The sequence below is a fragment of the Dama dama genome, chromosome 27 (genome assembly GCF_033118175.1).
Source record: "Dama dama isolate Ldn47 chromosome 27, ASM3311817v1, whole genome shotgun sequence".
Classification (NCBI taxonomy): domain Eukaryota; kingdom Metazoa; phylum Chordata; class Mammalia; order Artiodactyla; family Cervidae; genus Dama; species Dama dama.
The window spans coordinates 6,362,115-6,381,505 of NC_083707.1; the positions used below are offsets into that span (position 1 = coordinate 6,362,115).

The 19,391-nt window shown below is 45.3% G+C and overlaps 1 protein-coding gene across 2 annotated transcripts in view; it reads right to left on the reverse strand.

Annotated features, from left to right (window-relative positions):
- ZNF407 (zinc finger protein 407) overlaps nucleotides 1-13,437 on the reverse strand; it is a 375,101-nt gene extending 361,664 nt beyond the window's left edge. The window contains exon 1 of one of the 2 annotated variants that reach the window (XM_061131131.1): nucleotides 13,342-13,436. The gene's annotated coding sequence lies outside the window, so the exon portion shown is untranslated. Of the gene's footprint in view, nucleotides 1-13,341 lie in introns of both variants that reach the window. The other variant, XM_061131132.1, reaches the window with a different exon arrangement.
- Nucleotides 13,438-19,391: the final 5,954 nt, after the last annotated feature.

Sequence of the window (19,391 nt, forward strand, 5' to 3'; positions counted from 1 at the left end):
ACCTACAAAAAAAAAAAAAAATACCCTCTGATATGTATCTGTATACATCCTATCAGGCTTCTGAGGTGGCGCTAGCGGTAAAGAACCCACCTGCCAATGCAGGAGATGTAAGAGACGTGGGTTCGATCCCTGGGTCAGGAAGATCCCCTGGAGAAGGGCAAGGCAACCCACTCCAATATTTCTGCCTGGGAAATTCTATGGTCAGAGGACCCTGGTGGGCTACAGTCCATGGGGTCACAAAGGGTCGGACATGACTGAAAGTGACTTAGCACACAGCATGCATACATCCTATTGATTCTCTTTCTAGAAAACCCTGACTGATACAGGTTTTGGTACAGAGAATGGTTCTAGACGAATAGGATTTTCCCTTAAATTGGAACCAAGGTTTCTGGAACTGACTTTTTTTTTTTTCCATTTATTTTTATTAGTTTGAGGCTAATTACTTTACAGTATTGTAGTGGTTTTGCCACACACTGACATGAATCAGCCATGGATTTACATGTGTTCCCATCCTGAACCCCCCGCCCACCTCCCTCCCCACCCCATCCCTCTGGGTCATCCCAGTGCACCAGCCCCGAGCACTTGTCTCCTGCATCTAGCCTGGACTGGTGATCTGTTTCACACTTGATAATATACATGTTTCGATGCTGTTCTCTCAGATCATCCCACCCTCGCCTTCTCCCATAGAGTCCAAAAGTCTGTTCTATACATCTGTGTCTCTTTTTCTGTCTTGCATATAGGGTTATTCTTACCATCTTTCTAAATTCCATATATATGCGTTAGTATACTGTATTGGTGTTTATCTTTCTGGCTTACTTCACTCTGTATAATGGGCTCCAGTTTCATCCATCTCATTAGAACTGATTCAAATGTATGCTTTTTAATGGCTGAGTAATATTCCATTGTGTATATGTACCACGGCTTTCTTATCCATTCGTCTGCTGATGGGCATCTAGGTTGCTTCCATGTCCTGGCAATTATAAACAGTGCTGCGATGAACACTGGGGTACACGTGTCTCTTTCAGATCTGGTTTCCTCAGTGTGTATGCCCAGGAGTGGGATTGCTGGGTCATATGGCAGTTCTATTTCCAGTTTTTTAAGAAATCTCCACACTGTTCTCCATAGCGGCTGTACTAGTTTGCATTCCCTCCAACAGTGTAAGAGGATTCCCTTTTCTCCACACCCTTGCCAGCATTTATTGCTTGTAGACTTTTGGATAGCAGCCATTCTGACTGGCCTGTAATGGTACCTCATTGTGGTTTTGATTTGCATTTCTCTGATAATGAGTGATGTTGAGCATCTTTTCATGTGTTTGTTAGCCATCTGTATGTCTTCTTTGGAGAAATGTCTGTTTAGATCTTTGGCCCATTTTTTGATTGGGTCATTTATTTTTCTGGAATTGAGCTACAGGAGTTGCTTGTATATTTTTGAGATTAATCCTTTGTCTGTTGCTTTGTTTGCTATTATTTTCTCCCAATCTGAGGGCTGTCTTTTCACCTTGCTTATAGTTTCCTTTGTTGTGCAAAAGCTTTTAAGTTTCATTAGGTCCCATTTGTTTATTTTTGCTTTTATTTCCAATATTCTGGGAGGTAGGTCATAGAGGATCTTGCTGTTGATTTATGTTGGAGAGTGTTTTGCCTATGTTCTCCTCTAGGAGTTTTATAGTTTCTGGTCTTACATTTAGATCTTTAATCCTTTTTGAGTTTATTTTTGTGTATGGTGTTAGAAAGTGTTCTAGTTTCATTCTTTTACAAGTGGTTGACCAGTTTTCCCAGCACCACTTGTTAAAGAGGTTGTCTTTTCTCTACTGTATATTCTTGCCTCCTTTGTCGAAGATAAGGTGCCCATAGGTACGTGGATTTATCTCTGGGCTTTCTATTTTGTGGAACTGACTTTCTAACAGGGCTAGATTTAAAGACACTAATGCCTACTTCCAGTAGCAAAGAGGGTACTGATAGCAGTCTATGGTGTGAACAGGAAAACGCTGTCCCAAAGCCCCACCAGACACACAGGCCTGCAGGTTCCCAGCTGAGTGCCTTCCCTTCCGTCAGAACCTTGTGGATTAAGCACACTCGTCACGTGGACAGTATATCCCAAGTATGACAGAAATACAGCAGTGGCCTTCAATAAAGTTACATAGCACAAGAAGGATTTTTAAATAAGTATGTGTTTTTAGCAAGTGTTTTAGGAAAAAAATGAGATACTAGCCTATGACTCCACCTGTGTTACTTCTTATGGCAAGGCTAAGTTTGAAAAAATTAAAAATAAAATTAGGTAAAATACTATGGCATAAAATATAGCAAAAACAATGAGAAACAACTAAAGTATGGAAAACTCTGCTTACATATATCTTACTCATTTAGTATTTTTTTAATTATATGCTAAGAAATCAATTAAAATAGTTAAGAGTTCTCTGCTCTAAATTTGTCAGTAAATCAGGGTAAATAAGAGAAGTCAGTCCCTGCCCCACCACTGGCAAGCCTTGAGAGGTGGCCTCACTCACTAGTTTTCACACATGAGTACTGGCACCTCGATGACACCTCTCAGAAAACACTGTGGCCAACGAAATGTCCTAACTCTATATACTGAGAATTAAACATTCTGAGAATTAAATAAGAGAATTATATATTGGGTTGGCCAAAGAGCTCATTTAAATTTTCTGTAAGATCTTGTGGAAAACCCCAAATGAACCTTCTGGCCAACCCAATATGTGGAGAAGGAAAACTACAAAATATTAATTTTCTACACATTCAAAGCTTTCCTTTAGATTTGAGTACCATGGCTTCCCTGGTGGTTTGGATGGTAAAGAATCTGCCTGCAATGTGGGAGACCTGGGTTTGATCCCTGGGTTGGGAAGGTTCCCTTGGAGGAGGGCAGGGCAACCCACTCCAGTCTGGAGAATCCCATGGACAGAGGAGCCTGGCGGGCTACAATCCACATGGTTGCAGAGTTGGACAGGACTGAGTGACGAAGCACAGCACACACACAGCAGCTAGAATCACCCTAATGAGAAGCTAGCACCCTGCTACCATAACCGCTGTAAGACGTGGACATGGCTCAATACCATAACCGCTGTAAGAAATGGACTTGAACAGGCTCCCACACAGGTTCACATCTCGCTCCTGTAACTCCCCAGGCCAGTGCTCCAGGTAAGCAGGTCAGCAGGCAGGCTGCTCCCGGCTGACTCCGAGATCCTGGCACTTTCCATCCCGATGCTCTGCCTCAGAGCTCACCCATTCTCTGCATCCCACTGACAGAAGCAGCAGAGAGGCAGGGCATTGCCTCTTTAAAAGCCTTGGCCCCCAAGTGGCATCTGCCACTTCCACTCATTCCTGCTTCGCTGCAAGAAAATCTGAACAATGTCCCCTGGGGCTGTGCACCTGGCCCGTGTGGAAGGGAAGGCCTGAGTTACATGGACAGCTAGCCATCTCTGCCACCAATCCCAAAATTATTGCACGACTTGTCATTCTACCATTAATGAAGGTTTTTGGTCTTTATTTGTTGCTGTTGTTCAGTTGCTTGGTCTTTATAAGACTTTCCAAAACCTGGTTTGATAAATGCAGCTGTCCCTTTAAGAGCATACTTAGAGCCATTAGTTCCACATTTGTAAAATAAAGAGACATACAGACAATATCAATCATTGGCAAATTTAGCTAATCATCAAAACATGAGTCCTTTGGGCCTACACGTGAGAGATTCTAATGTCTGGGGTGGTGACCAAACCTGTGGTTTTAAACAGCTCCCTGGTTGACTCTGATGGGGAAGGTTTGGGCCCACTGGCTAAAAGTCCTCCTAACCTCAAGAAAACCTGTATACTTAACGCACACTCACCAGACAGAGCTGAGGTGGAGAGGAGAGAAAAAAGGCGAGTCAGGAGGGAGAAAAATGTACTGCCCTCAACAGGGCTCCCACACCAGATTCCAGTCTCGTTTGCCTACCTTGCCACACATTATTCCAAAAGTGGCTTTCAGCAAACACTGCCTCAATCTGCCACCCTGAAATCCTAGGGCTTTAAACACCACCCCACGGGAAGCCAGATTATGGACCCTGAAGATTCTCAATGAAAGCCACTCAATCTCATTTTCTGAAGGACTATAATTTCTACCACCTCTGCTTGAATGATCTGAATGTTCTAGACTATTTTTAGACATACATTACACCTTAGTTTAAATTCTAACAGTTTTATAATTTTATACAGTCCTATAAACCTGTGATTCCTCATTCGGTAAGAACTGATCTAATAACGATATATCAAATTCTGATCCCTAATTCACAATAATTCACAACTGAACTGTAGAGTTGGGAAGGAGTGGTTTGTTGCTTGTTGCAGGTCTAAAACTCATGGTTTTCATTATATTTAGTAACTGACAAGCAGGCTAGGCTTTGGTTACACTGGAAGATCATACTGGTGTTACTCCAACTGTGTTAAGCAATGTCTTTTCCCAAGGAGGTTTCTTATTACCTTGCTTGTTTTTATCTAAAACTACCTTGCTTTTTAACAAAAGGGGGAATGTACAGCATATAAGGGAAAACAAAAGAGAAATGTGAACATCAAATACACTGAAAAGCACTGAGAATCAGGACTGAGATTGTCTCGCTTTAGCAAAATACAGCTGAAATGAGAAGAGCTGAAGCACCTAAACTCCATCTGAAGAGGCCTGCACGCCACATGCCCGTCAGGGACCTGCAACAAGCGCTACGTGAGTCTGAAATGCAGACATCCCGCTACGGAAGGACTCTCGCGGGCTGTCAGCTCCTTAGTGAGGGGCTGGCTCTGCTAGAAAGGATGACATTACATAATTAGAAACGCTTTACAGTTCCCATGTTTTAGACAACTTCAGCACTCTGGATATCAAACAAAAAGAGTAGAGCTATTTGGTTCCATAGGACATGTAATTGGGCTTCTAGAACCATCTTTTTGTTGTTCCTATACTTGCTCATTTCAAGAAGCAACTGTCAGACCATGATGGCTTAAATTAAGGTTTACAGCATAAGTAATGTTTATTTAAAAAACAGTCCTCATAATATGGGATACCTATGACACTGCAAAAAAAGTTATCAAAGGTAAGGAAAAAAAAAAAAAAATAGGGGAAGGCAGATTTCTCAAAAGTGCCCTTCTTAGCAACCTAAGCAAAGAAGTAATGGTTTCCTAAATCCTACAGCATGATATGACCACTTCCTAATGAAATGGAAGATACAATCCTTAGAATTAAAAACAAAACGCAATTACTTTTCCTGCTTTCAAGATCATCATATGCTAGAATAATAAAGGCAGGTGTGTGTTAGTGGCTCAGTCATGTCCGATTCTTTGCAACCCCATGGCCCTAATTTGCATTTCTCTAACTGTTGATACTGGGCTTCCCTGGTGGCTCAGTGGTAAGAATATGCCTGCAATGCAGGAGACACGGGAGATTCAAGTTCGATCTCTGGGTCAGGAAGATCCCCTAGAGAAGGAAGTGGCAACCATTTCAGTATTCTTGCCTGGAAAATTCCATGGACAGAGGAGCCTGGCGGGCTATAGCCCGTGGGGTCACAAAGAGTCAGACACAACCGGGCACCACACACAGTCATGTACTGAAAAGAGCTGTTCTCACTTGTGACTTTCCTGTTTACTTTATTGATGGTTTCTTTCAATAAACAAGTTGTCGATACGAATGTTGCCAAACATCAATCTTTTCCTCTATGGTCTGACCTACTACCATTTGTTTAAGAATCTCTTCCCTCTAACAGAGTAACAGAACTAGTGCCCTTCACTGTCTTCTGAAAGTTTCACAGTTCTGCCCTCTATTTGTAAGCCTCTGATTTTGGTGAATGATATGAATTAGACAAGGGCCACAGTCACAGCCAACAATTACTAGACACCAAATGTGCCCCAAGTGAACTAGTGGTAGGTGTTAAATCACTACTTTATTGAGGTTTATACTGATCTCTCATTGAGGCAAACAAAAAAATGGACATTGTCAACAGGAAAACTTGGAAGGTTTTAGCAAATTAGTCAGAATATGATCCCCAGCCACCATATTTCAGACAGAATCCTTAAAAACCCCAAAAGGGAGATGGGAGGGAGGGGACATAGGCATACCTATGGCTGATTCATGTTGATGTTTGGCAGAAACCAACACAATTCCGTAAAGCAATTATCAGTCAATTAAAAATGAAATGTTTTAAAAAATACCCCCAAAAACTCAATGTTGTCTTATTCTTAAAAAAAAAAAAAAAAGAAAGAGCAAGAGAGTTAAGCATTGGGGAAAGTGTGGGAAAATACCAATTCTCAATAGCACTGGCTGGCATATAAACCTTTACAACCTTTCTAGAGGGTCATTTTACAATTGATAGATCCGAAACCTTCAAATGTGTATCTTCTCTGAGCTACCAATGACTACAGAATTCACCCTAAAGAAATAACTGGACAAAATATGTGGTTACAGATATGTACCATGGACATCTTTGCAACGGAAAGAACCGGGAGCAACCCAATACCCAGTGACAGGCACTGGTTAAAGATGAAGCTGTTGTGGCACGCCCACCCTGCAATTCTGTGCAGACTACAGAGCTGCACTGACGTGGGGGAAGGCTCACAGTATTCTGGGAACTTACAAAAGCAGTTAACAAAATGCACACATAACATTCCTTTACTCATACGTATTTATTGAGTGCCTCTTTATGCCAGGTACCAAGCGAGTTATTGGTTAAAGAGAAAGAGGTCTGTCCCTGCCTCCTTGCAGCATCCAGGCCCGGGGAGGAGACAAACTAGGCATGTATCTTCCAGCTGACTCGGGCTGGGACACGAAAGGCACACACATTTCGAAAGCAAAGCCAAGTTACAGGTGGAGATGTGTAATACAGCCAGCAGTCTCATGAGCCAGGAGTACACACGCCCCAGCGCCCCAGGCCGGCCAGGGGTGAGCAGCGGGAGACGGGGAGCGGTGAGGCCACGCTGACCATCCAGCTCCCACGACAGTGCTCCAGGAGGAGTCCAGGAAACACAGCCGATCCTGGAAGGCTGTGCGCTAGAAAACACACCTGAGACAGATCGCAGAACCAGAGCAACACAATTCTGACAAACAGCCTCCCCCTTGCCAGTTCAAGACAACACTGACTGAGGTCACAGACAAGTCGCTGAGCCAATAGCTGGTGACCTCCTGCTGTCTGAGTCTAACAAACAGCAGCGAAGCCTCCCAAGAAATCTCCCACGGTTCACGTCAACCTCAAAGGATTCTGACAAGGGATGTTCATTTATTTCAAACTTATGCACCAAAATCAGTCATTAGCAGGGTCAATAATTAAGAAGAGAAAATGTTTAACCTGAGAGCAGAAAAATGTCAGACATCACCTCAACCAAGAGGTCAAAGGTAACGTTCACCACTGATTAGACACCCCGACATCACGTGCACTCCAGTGTGAGGCACTGATGGCAAACGTCACCACTGGGGTATTCTTACCCAAAACACCTAACCCTCGACTTAATCCTGAAAGAAGAGGACACAAATTCAAACTCACTAACAGTCTACAACAGAACTGACCAGTACTCTTCAGAAGCGCCAGAGAATTGATGCTTTCAAACTGTGGTGTTGGAGAAGACTCTTGAGAGTCCCTTGGAGAGTAAGGAGATCAAACCAGTCCATCCTAAAGGAAATCAGTCCTGAATATTCATTGGACGGACTGATGCTGAAGCTGAAACTCCAACACTTTGACTGCCTGATGCAAAGAGCCAACCCATTGGAAAAGACCCTGATGCTGGGAAAGATTGAGGGTAGGAGAAGGGGACAACAGAGGATGAGATGGTTGGATGGCATCACTGACTGAAGAGACATGAGTTTGAGCAAACTCCGGAAGATAATGAAGAACAAGGAAGCCTGGCGTGCTGCAGTCCATGAGGTCACAAAGAGTCAGACACAACTTATCGACTGAACACCACCACCACCACCACCACCACTCTTCAGAAGTATCAAAGTCAAAGAATATAAACCTAAAAGGAACTGTCACAGATTGGAAGAGACTGCGGAGACATGATCAGTTCAGTTCAGTATCGTCGCTCAGTCGTGTCCGACTCTTTGACCCCACAGACTGCAGCACATCAGGCCTCCCTGTCCATCACCAACTACAGGAGTTTATTCAAACTCATGTCCATTGAGTCAGTGATGCCATCCAACCTCTGTTGTCCCCTTCTCCTCCCACCTTCAATCTTTCCCAGCATTAGGGTCTTTTAAAATGAGTCAGCCCTTCACATCAGGCGGCCAAAGTATAGGAGTTTCAGCTTCAGCATCAGTCCTTTCAAGGAATATTCAGGACTGATTTCCTTGAGGATGGACTGGTTGGATCTCCTTGCAGGAGACAGGGTAACTGTGTGCAAAGGAGGTCCTGGACTGAATCCTGGGCCAGGAAAAGGACATCAGAGCTAAAACTCAAATACTGTCTCAACAGCTTGGTTTCAATAACTACGCTCTGGTTACAAAAGATGTTAACATCAGGGACCTGGCTAGAAGGTTATAGAACTCTCTGAACTATTTTTGAAATGGTTCTGTAATTCCAAAATTATTTCAAAGTAAAAAGGGTTTAAAAATTATTTAAGATGAGAGATAAAAACGTACAGGGATCACTCATTAACTCTAACATAAAAATATACTACCTATTCCAATAACTGTGCTTAAAAAAAAAAAAAACAGCTATTACAAATAAGGCTTCAACCAGAATAAATGGCAATTATTCAATAAAAATCCATGAATGGGATAATCTAGAGAGCAGAGTAACTTTCCAGATAAATGACATACCTTATTTTCCCCTTTACTTTTTAAATTCAATTTAGATTTTTTTTAACATCTATTATAAGCAAAAAACCTGTGTTTGGGCCTGATAAGATTTTGATATATAAGAAAAGAACATTTTAGTACACCAACAGAAAAGCATAGAAAAACGACACTGGACGTAACTTTTTCTTTTTTTTCTGGACGTAACTTTTTACTCCCAGACAATCCAGCAGTCAGTCTGGACACCCTTTTTGGTGTGAATGTTGGTAAGACTGGGGGCTCTCACAGCTGAAGTGCATCCCTTTCAATAGTAAGTGTCTCTGACCACTAGAATCATCTTCAACAATTACCCCTGAAAATGCCAAAATGACTCTAGAAATACTCCATGTCTAGTCCTTTTTATTTTCACCTAATCAGATGCACAAACAGTGCATTACTGTTTGTAATGAATACAAGGGGAAAGGTGAGGCTGATGAAACCTGCACAGGTTTACTTGCTCTCCTCTTACAAGAGATCAAAGGTAACATCACGTGAGACCAGGTTCCCAAAGTGTGGTCTCGAAGCCAGGAACTTCAACATCAGCCAGGACCTGTCGGAAGTAAGAATTCCCAGCCCCTGTGCACACCTGCTGAATCAGAGCCCCTGGGTGATGCCCAGCATCCATGTTTTTATAAGCCCCCCAGGTGACTCCGATGCACCTTAAATTTGAGAAATACTGATGCTTCAAAGAGCAGAAAGACTGGCCTATAAACCAGGAGGGCTGATTCTAATCCTTATTCTGCCACTAATTTCTGAGACCGATTTGTCACTTAGCTTCTGTGGGGTTCAGCCTCCTCATCAGACAATGAGGGAATGAAATATATCGCTTCCACAGTCCTTATGCCCTCTAAAATGTTACAACTCTATGAAGCCCAAAAGTGAAAAAAAGATCCACAGCATCTCAGTATTTCTTTTTCATCAAAAAGAAACAAAAGTTCTTCCTTTCATCATCTGGTCTCTGAGTCATATTTTTCATTATTTTAAATAAAGCTGCATAAACTTTGCTTAAATGAAAGTCATATAAACTCTGATTTTACAGTTTTCTATTTGTTCTATATCAAGTCTGTTTTGGAGGAGTTCCATATAATAACAAAAGTTCCAGGAAACCCTCACTACAGACTGAGTTGTAACTTCCGCCCCCCAACCCCTACCCCAAATTCATAGTTTGAAGCCCTAATGCCCAATGTGACAGTATTTAGAGATGGGGCCTTTGGGAGGTAGGCTTAGTAAGGTCATGAAAGTGAGGTTCCCAAGACGGGACTGGTGTCCTCCTAAGAGGAAGAAAGGCCAGCATGCTTTCACTCTGCCACATGAGAACGGAGCAGGAAGGTGGCCACGTGCTAGCCAGGGAGCGCCCTCAGCAGGAATCGGCACCTGGATCTCGGACTTCTCAGCCCCCAGAACCGTGACAAACAAACGTCCGCTGGCTCGGCTACCAGGCCACGGTGTCTGTTACAGCAGCACAAGCCGACAAGGCACTCAAAGTCTCCAGCGTGGGACTCACACACCATCTTACAGTTAAGAAGGGTGCTCCGCGACCTCTCATGAGTGTGAACAGATCGGAGGAAGCATTTAGCAAGCATGAATAACAGTAAGTTTTATTTCCTAGGCCTTTGGTCTAAGCTATACCAAGGTAAATATAAACTCTGTCTTTATTTTTCCTACATCTGCCATTTATATCAGACACTGACACATGCTTGGCTCTGTCCTGATCCAAGCTTCTATCAGCCTGATCCCAAGTGACCCTGGACCTTGGTATGATAACCCCACTATTCCTTCAGAGACCAAGAATATTATTCCTCCTTTTGTGTATTTAAAATTATTGTGACCTTATGTCAGCAATATGTATGTTTTCTATTTCAATAAGCTCTATGAAACTCAAAACCAAAATCATAATGTCTATTATTATCTCTTGCTATTCCACTAAACAGTATAAGGATTCAAGGAGGGTTGTAATCACCAAAGGTCTAAGCAAATGTTGTACAAGTGGGACATTATGCAATAATTCTTTCCTGGAAGAAGGAAATTAATTAGGAAAATGAAAAATTGTTGATTGGAAGACTCTTTTGTGCTGTATTTCATTTTTAAAAAGTACACTTTAAGTTTCAGTTTGGGAAGATAAGAATGTTCTGGAGGCAAATGGTGATGATGGCTACACAATGTAAACATACTTAATGTCACTGAACTGTACACTTAAAATGGTTAAAATGATAAATAATATATTATGTATATATCATATTACCACCAAAAATTGATATACTGATAAATTACATTGGGCTTCCCAGGTAGCTCAGATGGTAAAGAATAGACCTGGGTTCAATCCCTGGGTCAGGAAGATCCCCTGGAGAAGGTAATGGCAACTCACTCCAGAATTCTTGCCTAGAGAATCCCATGGATAGAGAGGCCTGGCAGACTACAGTCCATGGGGTCACAAGAGTTGGACACGACTGTGACTAACACACACAGTAAATTACGATACCTTTTAAGATTTATATGTAAAACATACTCCTTCATTTCAAGCTAAGTGCCACTCTCATTTCTTAAAATATTCGTGTAATAAACATTCTTGAGAAACACAAAATAAAAAAATGTATCGGTCTTAGGTATTTCCATTATGACACGGCTTTAATTTATCCTCCTATTCGTGGATTTATAAACCGGGATTCTTCTCACCACCTGTGACACCTGAGAAACAGATCTCTTCTTTGAGGGGCTGTGAGAGAGGGAGGGAGGAGAATCAGATTAGAAGAGTCTGTTTTATAAGGGCTAGAGAGCTCTCCTCTAATAAAACCTCACTAGAATGAATGCTGGGGGAAACGTCCCGTCAATCAAGGGAACCCCCATTAACCCTGGAGATCACACTCAAGGCTGCACCCTGCAGGCTCTCAGCGCTGCTCGCTCGCAGTCACCACTCCCACTGTGGGCCCGCGCGCGCTCCATTCCAGCACTGAGCAGCAGGCACTGTATCTGTGAATCTGTCTCCACGACCGGCCCTGAAATCATCTCGGGCAACACGTTCATCTCTCCTTCACCTAGAAGGGTGTCTGACAGGAAGCAGGAAGTGTTTAAGTCAAGTCAGCTGTGCTTTGCTGAACAACAATGGAACTCTGTCCAATCTTGCAGTTTTTGTGCAAATTTGAAATTATTCGAAAATAAAAAATTTTTTAAAAAGACGGGCGGGGGGTACCAGTAGCACTGCGCTGTCCGCAATCATCACAACTGTCTCACATGTCACATCAGAAGACACAAGCTACTGGAGAGTCCTGCCCTAGTTTTCACCAGCTGCGACACTAGGAGGCTGTCACTTCACATGGAGCAAACTTGAAAAGGAGGCTTCCCTGGTGGCTCCGTGGTAAAGAATCCGCCCGCCAGTGCAGGCAGGGGACCAGGGTTCCAACCCTGGGTAGGGAAGATCCCCTGGAGGAGGGAAGTATTCTTGCCTGGAGAATCCCATGGACAGAGAGGAGCCTAGCGGGCTACAGTCCATGGAGTCGCACAGACTCGGGCACTAGTTAGTGACTGAGGACTTGAACACAAACTTGGAAAAAGAATGAGTAACAAAACATTTGAGATTGGAATCCCCGATGTTAACTTTGGTCAAGATTTAATCTTGGTCTCCGTTGGTGAAGAGAATATAATTCCTACTCTACAAGACTGCTGTGCTAAATAAAGCAGAGTATCTGTCAAACAAGCTTCTAAGGATGCTCTGATCATATACGTCCGTCCGGTCTTCCCACTGGACTAACACTTCAACGCAGGGCAGGTGCAGGCGGTGACCAGTTCCAGGGGCTCAAACTGTAAAGTTCTCCCTCGATCGGCGCCAGGGCTACCGTCATCTATAAAAGAGTCCCGCACATGTGCGCGTGGGTGCCCACCCCGCCCAGGCGTCCTGTTGCAGAGTTCCCCTGGAAAACAACTCCAGCCGTTCACACCGCGGCGCAGCCAACAGGGGTCAGCCGCTGCTGCGGCCCGCGGCGCCCGGCTGGGTCTCGGGCGAGCGACCCGAGAGCACGGAGGACGCGCCCGCCGGCTGCACCGGGCGGGACCCGTGGCGGCCGGCAGCCCGGGCGGTCTACGTCCCGGGCCGGGCGGCTTGAACCCGAGCGGCCGGGTCCCGCGGCCTCCGGCGCTCCGCCCGCCCGGCGTCCGTAACGGCGGCGGCGCGGCTCGGGGAGGCCGGGAGCGCGCGGCCGGAGGCGGCCGGCACGCGGCGCGTGCTGCGCTTCCCCGCGGAGCAGCCCGGCGAGGGGAAGCGCCGATCGCGGGCGGGGGGCGCGCGATCGCGGCCTTGGCGCTGACAGCCGGCCCGGCGGGGAAAGCCCAGCGCGGGCTGCGGGCGTGTGTCGGGGGCGTCGGGGCGGCGCCGGGAGGGACCGGCGAGCCGGGAGGGGCGGAGGCGGGGGGAGGGGGGCGGAGGCAGAGCGAAGGGCCGCGGCGGGGCGCCCGGCGCCCATCGGTCCGCGCCCCGGCCCGCAGGCCCCAGCCTCTGGGCCCCGCGCTGACGCCGGACGGCCCCCGCCCCCACGCCCCCCGCCCAGGCCGGGGGGTAGCTCACCTGTTTGCCGGCGGGGCCGCTCCCGCTCGCCCCTCTGACTGACTCCTCCGGCTCACCGTCTTCCCTCTGGGAGGAAGGGGCGGGACTTCCGGCTTCGGCGCTTTCCCCACTTCCGGCGGCTACCAGGACGACTCTTTCGGGGACGGGGCGCCGGGCATCTTGGACAGAACCCCGGATCTTGGAACCGGGGTTAGTGAAGGCCACATCGAGTCCTCCCTCCCTGTCCCGACGGGCCGGCGGGCCTGTATGCCTCCCGCGTTCCGTCTGTTGCCTCCTGCCGGAAGTCACTGGGCTATGGAACAGGAAGTCCCGCCCCCTCCCCAGTGAGGAAAACGGAAAAATCCTAGAGGTCGGCTGCAAACCAGGGGAGACGCGGGTCAATCAGGGTGGACGACTGGCGGCGTCCGATCCGGAGGGCCAGGCGGGGTTTGCGAAGTTCCCCGAGCGGATTCCTGCCGGACGGTCCGCCGCCCTCCAGACCCCGTGCCCACCAGTCCACCCCCGCTCGCCCGCCTTCGCGGATCCCGGGGGAGGCCGCCGCCCTGGGCCCGAGCTGGCCGAGCGCTGCCCGGCGCTCGTCTTGTGGGGACAGGGTCTCTCTGCCGCGCCGGGTGCGTGCGCGGCTCCAGGGACTCAGGAAGACCTGAAGAGCGCCTCAAAAAAAGGGATCCTTGGAGCCACGGGCCGAATTCCGGTACTAACGGGGAGGCAGAGTTGCCAAAGGTGGTTGTTGGACGGTTTGGCAAGAGAAACCGAAGACACCTCGGGCGTTGAAGACGTCCCCGTTGAATCGTTTTTATAAACGTGAAGAGCACAGCGCAAGAAGCACAGCACGACAGATCCTAGTAGACACCGCCCCTCCTGCCCCTTTTCGGGGAACTTCGGGCGACCTGAAGCTTACAGCCTTTTCTCAGGAGACTCAAAAGTCCGGATGGAGGACCGCAGCTTGAAAAGTGCGCGGGCAAAGATGCTCTGAGAGGGGCGGGCAGCTGTGCCGCCCCACCTTGGGGTCAGTGTAAAGACAGAGCTGGCTAAGGAGTTTTGACTCTATCTCGAAGATATAGGGAGGGGGATTTCCTAAATAATCAGCTTTGTATAATTTTTAAGTAAGTGGAATTTTTTCAGGATAGTGTTAGAATGATAGGCTTTCTCAGCCTGGCGGATCAGATGGTAAAGACTCTGCCTACAATGCAGGAGACCTGGGGTCGATCCCTGGTGAAGGGAATGGCAGCCCACTCCAGTATTCTTGCCTAGAGAAGCCCATGGACAGAGAAGCCTGGCGGGCTACAGCCCCAAAGATGGAGACACAACTGAGGGACTAACATTTTAACTTCTCAGCCAAATCAACTCTCAAAGCCAGTTCCAGATCAGTGATTCTGAATCAGAACATTCAGGTGATAATCGTTTTTAAACACTGTCTTATAGAGTATCTTTCACAAACATTATCTGGTCAGATTCTTTTTGTAATCTATATGAAGCCTCATGTCTGTCACCCACAACAGGAAATTGCAGTTTAGAAGAGTCAACTATTCCCAAGATCACACAGCTAGTAAAGGTGGAACTCACCTGTAAACTCTACAGCCAGCCTTTTCCAGTCCACCATGCATCTTTTGGATGACAAGGTGATGAATTTCTCAACAGTTACAGTAGCTAGCATTTTTCCATGTGGAATAGACATTCTGTTGATTTTGAGTTCTGATTGATCTTGCTATCTTTCTTTTCTTACCTTGGGAATTTGACATTCCTCTTCCTTCTTGAAGCAGGAACTCAAACCTGAGTTTATTTTTCAGTTCCCTATCATCCGTTATTTTACTGAGACAGGCAGGACCTTTACATTATATAGTGACCTTCAAGAAGTCAAGTCGACTTCATTTTCCTCATGTATAAAATGAGTCATTTAGGGTAAAGTTCCCTTCCTTTGAAATTCTGTTAAATGTAGATGGAGATGTTCTCAAATTTCTAAGCCACAGTAATACTGTTACTATCAGTAAAACATTTTGTTCCATTAGATAATACTAATAACAGTGATGCTATGCATGCTAAGTCACTTCAGTCGTGTCCAACCCTTGCGACCCCATGGACTGTAGCCCTCCAGGCTCCTCTGTCCATGGGATTCTCCAGGCAAGAATACTGGAGTGGATTGCCATGCCCTCCTCCAGAATAACAGTGATAGCCATAGTTTATAAAGCACCTACTGTGTGTCATGCAGTGTGCTAGAGAATCCAAGAATATAGGGAAAATTTGATTGTTTTTCTGTCTTGTTAAGGAATTTTATGTATAATATATATGTATGTCCTTGTATGTGTGTGTGTGTATATATATAGAGTAAGGGCTTCCTTGGCTCAGCGGTAAAGAATCTGCCGGCCAAAGGTTCAGGAAGATACCCTGGAGAAGGAAATGGCAACCCACTCCATAACACTTGCCTGGGAAATTCCATAGACAGGGGAACCTCACTGGCTGCAGGCCGTGGGGTCACAAAAGTGTCAGAAACCACGTAGCAGCCAAACAGCAGTGCGTGTGTAGTAAAGCCCCTTGGAGCTTCTTTCAGAGAAGTTTAAGGCGATGTCCTTCCATGGCTCCTGGCCTCCATCTTCTCCTGGTAGGCAGAGCTCATTCAGATCTTTTTTCCCTTTTATATTTCCCTGTATGTAATTTGTCGTTTTTCTCAGGCTACTTTCAAATTTTTCTCTGTATTTTTGACTTCAGCAGTCTTGATTATGCTGTGCCTCGACATGGTTTTCTTCATAGTTATCCTGTTTGGAGTTTTCTGAGCTTTTAATACCTGTAAATTTTTATATTTCAGCAAGTTTGGAAAATATAAAACAATTATTTCTTGAAGTACTTTTTCCCATTCTCTCTTTTTCTGTTGAATTCCAATTAAATGATCAGTCCTTCCCAGGATTGAACTGGGGTCTCCTGCATTGCAGGCAGATTCAGGCTCAGATTCAATCTGAGCCACCAGGGAAGCCCCAGACACACATGACACCTGTTGATAGTATGCATGACTCACTGAGACTTGGTCCTCTTCTTTTCAGCCTTTTTTTCCCCACTGAGAACTTGAGCTTGGATCATTTTCATCACTCTGTCCTCTATTCCCTGATTCTTCTGTCATCTGGTAGAAGCAGCTAGTGATTTTGTTTCCTTAATTCAGATATTGTATCTCCTAGTTCTGAAATTTCTAGTTGGTTCTGTCTATTCTACTTCTAAAAATAAAAATTTCTATTTCTCTACTGAGATTTCTTATTTGTTGACTTATTAAAGGCATATTTTCCACTAGCTGCTTTGACATTTCGTCTTATTCCAACATTAGAATCATCTTCAGGTTAACCTTCATTAATTTGCTCTTTTCTCTTGATTATGAGTCATGTTTTCCTGTGTCCAGTAATTTTGATTGTATCCTAGATACCTGAGTAACATAGATACTCTGAATTCACATGTTCTTGTGCAGACACTGTTGTTACTGTTTTAACAGGCAGTTGTTTCGGCTGTACTCACACTCTTGTCTGTCACGATAGCAGTGAAATCACATTCACTTCCCTCGACCTTAGCCGGCAGGATTTAACCTGCCTCACACTTGCACAGTCCCAAGGTCACCCAGAGCCTCAGGCAGACTGTGTGGAACTTGGGGCTGAAACTCCTCCCCTCACCCTGCACTGATGTCGTAACCCTGTGACTGGCCTTCTGGCTCCTCAGGTGGGGCTTTAAATAAAATTTAGATAACTGCCTTTATCTAGTTACAATTATTTATGTAAATTTGAAAGGAAGCATTGGTGACTTCCCTGATGGTCCAGTGGTTAAGAAGGGGATGTGGGCTTCATCCCGGGTCTGTGAACTAAGATCCCGCATACTGCAGAGCAACTAAGCTGACATGCTGCACCCAGGACTAGAAAGCCCGCAGGCCACAACTAGAGAAGCCAGACACTGCAGCGAAAGATCCCGTGTGGCCTCTAGGACCTGATACAGCCAGAGAAATAAACAGAAATGCAACCCAAAAAAGGAAGCATTGGTCATTTTTGGTGATTAACCATTCTTGATGACTAATTTAATGGTGGTGTTTAAAGTTCTAATTTCGTTTAAATTAACACCTACCATTACGTTCACATGCCATACAATAACAGTGCCAGTGTGCTGTAAACATCTAACCACACTTGAATTGTAAATGTAAGTTCTTGATGCATTTTGGTGAAGTTCAGAGTGGGTGGTGAGATGATGTAAAACTTCATATTTTCTGTTACAGTTAAAGGCATAATTTCTCTGACATCTTCACTCTCAATAAGAAATTACACTAGAATAATGTTTTTAAGTAAAACTTTTCCACATAATGACCATTTTTTTCTTGTTCAATCTACATAATCAAAAAAAGCTAAGAAGCATTTACTTATCATAACTGTTAAGAAATTATAGTCATTACACCAACTATCCGTTCTCCTCCACATGACGCTAGAAAGAATGAGACTACATTACTTTGCTTCAGAAAGTCTGTATTTCTGTCTATACTTCACTGATTGATTGAGCCCTTGGACAGTCCCTCAAAGAAGAGAATATACCCAATGCAGCCCTCTGCCTCCCCAGGCTTGCTTCCTAAAGAGGAAAACTGATTCAATCCATTAAGAGGGAGGTTATCTTTCTTACTTAAGTGGCCTACGTCTAAGGTGCAGATATTACAGGGTTGGTCAGTGGAAGAACAGGAATATATGCACAGGTATTAGGACTTAGGTTTCATGGCTTGTCATGAATGGCAGTGGTATTATGAACAGGTAAGTGATTATGCTAGATTTAACCATAGAGTACATTATCACAGAAACAAACATCTTAACAGAGTCAAACCTCAAATCATTTAACTCTTTAGCTATTACATTTTCAGTTAATATCCAACTTGAAACAAAATTTAAAAAGTAATGGCCAGATGTCATTGACTAGATATAACACTAAATATTTAAAATAATACAGTATTTAAAAATCAGTTGGGGCTGTCATAAAGTGGAATTTGCTTGGGGGCTTGTTTTTTAAGTGAGTGTAGCCGTCAGTAGAAGAGAGAAGCCAAGCACAGTTGCGTTATCGGAGCTTCCTGCTTCCTCCACTTCTGGGAATCACGGAGCACACGTTCTGTGGAGCACTCTGTGCTTAGCACAGCCTCTCAGCTCAGCGGGCCGTCACCCCGCAGGAAACGCAGGGCAGTGTTACCCAACCTCCTGGTTGCTCAAGAGGCATCATTCTAGTGAGGTCTGCTGACTCTGAGACGCTGGCATCCGCTTCAGAAGTGTTCAGAAAGAGGCCATGTAGAACACGGTGACGGGAGCCATGAGGGGCATGGGCAGCTGGTTTGTGGCCCCGGCAGACTCCAGTGCAGCCGGGGAGACACAGGAGCTGACAGCAGGAACACCCCAGCGTGACTTGTTTCGTGTGCTTTCCCCAGTACTAGCTGCCCCCAAGTCAATTTCATCTAGGAACAACGTGAGGCAGAGAGCATAAAGATAGAAGTCCAGGCTGGGGATAACCCAAAAATGCATCTTCAGAACCAGAGGACGATGTCAGCGAGCAATACTGAGCACCTACTGTGTGCAGTGCACTGCACTGGACCCATGAAGTACAGAGATGAGTTGGAAATGGAAAACAGAGATGGGAGAAAAATGTAAATGTTTGCTTTTAAAAGTTTCCTTTCGTTGGTCTCCTGCCCAATAACAGTCTATTTCTCTCTGCACTCTCAGTGGAACCAACCTGAAAAATACTTCCTTTCTGGCTCCCAAATCACAGCAGAACCCAGGTTGTCACATGGCTCAGGGCCAGGTGGAAAACCCAGATGGAGCTAAGAGAGTTGCAGAGACCCCTCATCACCCCGAGGGCTGAATAATTAACCAGAGGTTGCAGGGCTCAGCAGTACGGCAGGTAGTAGACCAGTGAATGAATAATCTTATAATTTAGTGCCTTGGTAAAACTGATGTTACTTTGCTCAGAAGTGGCTACAATGTATCTTAACCACCCTTTTCAGTTGTTTAACATGAACACCCCTTTAAAAACACAAACATCTCTGGTGATCCAAGAATCTGGCG